This window comes from Arachis stenosperma, chromosome 1 (assembly GCF_014773155.1).
Source record: "Arachis stenosperma cultivar V10309 chromosome 1, arast.V10309.gnm1.PFL2, whole genome shotgun sequence".
In the NCBI taxonomy this organism is placed as follows: Eukaryota; Viridiplantae; Streptophyta; class Magnoliopsida; order Fabales; family Fabaceae; genus Arachis; species Arachis stenosperma.
Window position 1 is genome coordinate 18,499,904 of NC_080377.1, and position 4,024 is coordinate 18,503,927.

At 37.0% G+C, this 4,024-nt stretch overlaps 1 pseudogene; it reads left to right on the plus strand.

Moving 5' to 3' along the window:
- Positions 1-1,460: 1,460 nt before the first annotated feature.
- Positions 1,461-3,798, plus strand: LOC130962666 (serine/threonine-protein kinase Aurora-3-like; annotated as a pseudogene).
- The last annotated feature ends 226 nt before the right edge of the window (positions 3,799-4,024 follow it).

The window sequence follows — 4,024 nt, forward strand, 5'->3', positions numbered from 1 at the left end:
AACAGAGATTTCTCATGCATGGTGTCCAGATCCAAGGTATGATAGTGACTTGGTACATCTGATAGCTTTGGAATCGGGTGGGGGGGAGGCAAAACATAGCGCACCGCTGCCTCGACTGGCGTCTCCGGTACAAACTCCTCCTCCTCCTCATCATCTTCAGAGGAATCTCTATCGCTGTTATCCGCAATGTACTCTTCGTTGGAGTCTTCATCACCCACGTCCATGTCTTCCATTGGACTAGCAACATGAATTGGTGGTGGTGCGAGAGGTGGGTCATTCTGCACAAAGGTCGAGGGACAGAACCACCGCCACCAACATCACCAACCTCGGCAGAAAGCTCCATCACTTGTTCCACCATGATTCTCCTATGGATGTCAAACATGAGTCGCGCATGCTTGTTGCTCTAGAGTCGAAACAGGCGAAACCGAAACTCTCTGATACCCAATGATGCTAGCAACTTATACCCCACCCTTCCAATCTCTTTTTTTCCTAAACTACGAAGGTGGCTCAATAGCAAACTCTTCAACTCGAACACAACTTACGCGCCGAGTATGCAACAGTATTGAATTCTCACACTCAAATATCATTCAATTGTCACGGTTTCTTATATGACAATTGAATACACACAGACAACCACATATTCGTTCGTTGGACATTTTTGCCTATTTTTTGAAAAAAAAAACAAAAAAAAAATATGAAGTATTTGTAAAGAATGTCAAAAATTACACATCTTTTTATAGTAGTTAAAAATTTATCTTACTCTATCTTATTTATACCGTAAACAAAATATATACATCTCACGCATTTAGTCTTTATCTCATTTACCGCTGTAACCTATGCAAACTTATTGTGAACCATATAAATCATCTTACATATTTTCATAACAATTTTTAAAGTTATTTATTTCGATAAATTAAACATTTTTTAAATTTATTTAAATAAAAAAATCCCACAAAACACCCCGAATCCTTCGTCGGCGCTCCTCACCCATCCCCTCCGAATCCTTCATTCGCGGCGCCTTTCGCCCTTGCACCGCCGTACCCGAAGCTCCATCACACCCTTTCCCCAATCTCTCCGTCACACCCCTTCCCCAATCTCTCTCTTTCAGTTTTGACGCCGATGAATTTCGCCACCCTCTCGACGCCGTTTTCTGCCGCTGCTCGCTGAAGCTCGTCAGCACCGTCGCCGCTTCTATCTCTTCTTCTCGTCGCCTTTCGTTCAGGTAGCCTCCGTCGTCCCTTCCCTGTCTCTAGCCCTAGCCCTTCCATTGCGATTCTGTTCCGATTACATTGATTCTCATGCAATTGTATCTGTTCTGTTCTCAAAACAATTTAGGGTTTTATTACACTTTATCTTTACTGTTATAGAGACAGAGATGGCAAGCTTTCTGTGAAGGAACTCCAGCCCGCTGATTCTGATCAAATCTATTCTCAGGTACCTGCCTTCATTTTTCTGTTCCTTGTTTTTTCACTATATGTTACTACTAATTAGGAAGATCCTTAGAGAAGAGGACTGAGGAAAATTAAAGGTGTTGCATATACTTGTATCTTGACTTTTTCTATCTTCAATTTTTGGTGGTATCATTCTTCTAATGTTTTTCAATTTTCATATGATACTATTATCTTCATCTTTTTTAAGCTTTGTTTTTGGAGTGGCAAGAGAAGAACTATATTCAATTTCTGCTTCTTCTATGCCAATCTACATAACATATATGTAGTTAATGCATCAGATGTTGGTGAGTACCAAGACTAACTTCCATTGTCATTAGTTGCAACTAAAATACACAGTTGTAAATATTAATAACTATTTAGAATCATAGTTATCCTGCCTTGATGAATAAAAAGTATTAAACGGTTGCTAGTAAGGGAAGCTGTTAATCACTTTATCTATTGTATTTGTATTATTCTTTTTTTGACTAATTCTGTTCTCCATTTTTCTCTTTCTCTTGTTCTTTGGCCTTTGCTTTCCCCTTAGAATTCTGGCAGCCACCCTTTCTGTCTTATTCTGTTCTTTCAAATTTTCAAAATTGATCAATATTATTGGTTGCTAGTTCACAGCGCAACTGTTTGTTATACAATCCTTGTCAAGATTTTCATTTTCAAGGTGTATATATATATACACTCTGTGTGTGTGTTGATTGAATCTACATCATGTCAAATTAAAGTAGCCAACTCTTCTGTTCTCCATTTTTCTCATCCTATTGATCTTTGAAGTTATGAAATATACTCAGCATTACTATTTTTCTCTCTGCCCCGGGCAGAAAATCCTTGAGAATTTGATTGGTTTGTGAAGGGTGTGATATTGAATTATACAGCCTTCATCTTGAGGTCGGTCCTTTCTTTTTTGTTTAGGTTGCTATTTCTTCCTTTCCCGCCTTTGCTTTGATTCCTCTTCCTTGTTTGAATTAGATGAATCTGTTTCATTCCTTTAAGCACAGAAATTTATATTATATCCCTTATTTTACACAGTAGGAGTAGTTAAAAAATATGCAAGAAGATAACTTGCAGCAGCAATGGTCCCTCAAAGACTTCGGGATCAGAAAACCTCTTTGGCAGAGGAAAATTTGGCAGAGTCTACATTGCGAGAGGAGTCAAGGTCTCTCTCTCTCTCTGTTATTTTATTTATTATTATTTTTCTTAATTTTTCTGTTTGGTTGTTCAGAAAGTTCCTGAGAAAATAAACATGTGTATGAACTTGATTCTCTCATTGTTCAATACTGTAACTGTAAGATTGAGCTGTTATTGCTTAGTTCAATTCAGCATCGTGCTCATTTGCTAAGTCTTTGGGAGCTGGGTTTTTAACATACTTTGGCTTGAGTGTTTGATTTGTGAGATAATTCAACGTCTTAGGTTGGTCTTGCGAGTTTAGTACTTGGGAAATATATTATTATTTGTATTTTGAGACAAAATTTTTAGCGTAAACTGGTCTTCAAGTTCTTGAAATTTAATGTGGATGATGTAATTTGATATCGAATTTATTCTGAAAAAAAAATTTATGAGTGGAATGTGTATGTGGATGCTCAAGGTTATAACTGTAAAGGAAAAAGAGAGATTAATTAAATTGATATCATGTTTGAAAAGTGTTTTATAATATAGGTCAATCATATAAGATATAACATTGTGTGTATACATTTTGAACTAGTCTGTGTAAGAGTTAAAAACTTCGACATTAATGCTGTGAAAACTAGACACTTAGAGTGATTAATTTCTAAATATTCAATTGGGTTGATCCGATTTATTTATTTATTTTTTAGAGCAAATATGTAGTTGCATTGAAGATTATATTCAAGGAACAACTTGAGAAGTACAGACTTCACCATCAGGTAAGGAGGGAGATGGAAATACAATCCAACCTTCACCACCCAAACATTCTACGACTATACACGGCTGGTTTCATGATGCCGAGCGTGTTTTCTTGATTCTTGAATATGCCCATAATGGTGAGCTCTACAAGGAGCTTAGAAAAAGAGGCCACCTCACTGAGATGCAAGCAGCCACGGTAATTCTTCCTTACTGTGGGAATGTGTATTTGCATGTGAGATTAATGACTGCAAGTAAAGTAATTGCATTTACATGCTGTGAAATATGGAACTAGCAACTGTCACCCAGGGTATTATTATATGAGTGCTTTTGTAAATTAACTATAACCTATGAGGAATCCGATTTTCTGTGGTTATTGTATCCTGTAACTTAATAATAATTGGAACTATTGAAGATTGTTGTAATTTCAGTGGCTGTGATGGCTTAAATCCATATTATTATGAACAAATTATTAATATTTCTTTTTGTGTTTCTTGCTTACTCAACTCTATTTGCAGAGATGTGAGAGCCATTTCATCGTCAGCAGATGGATCATGCATCTATACTGCAGATGGGAAGATTAGTAATGTTTTTTAATTTCATGGGCCGGGCCGGGTTTAAGTAGACCCAGACTCGGCCCTAAAAGACCACTGGGTTTATTTTGACTCCGACCTGAAGTGATCTGAAAATAAACTGGGTTAAACAGGATCAATTCGATGTAAAAT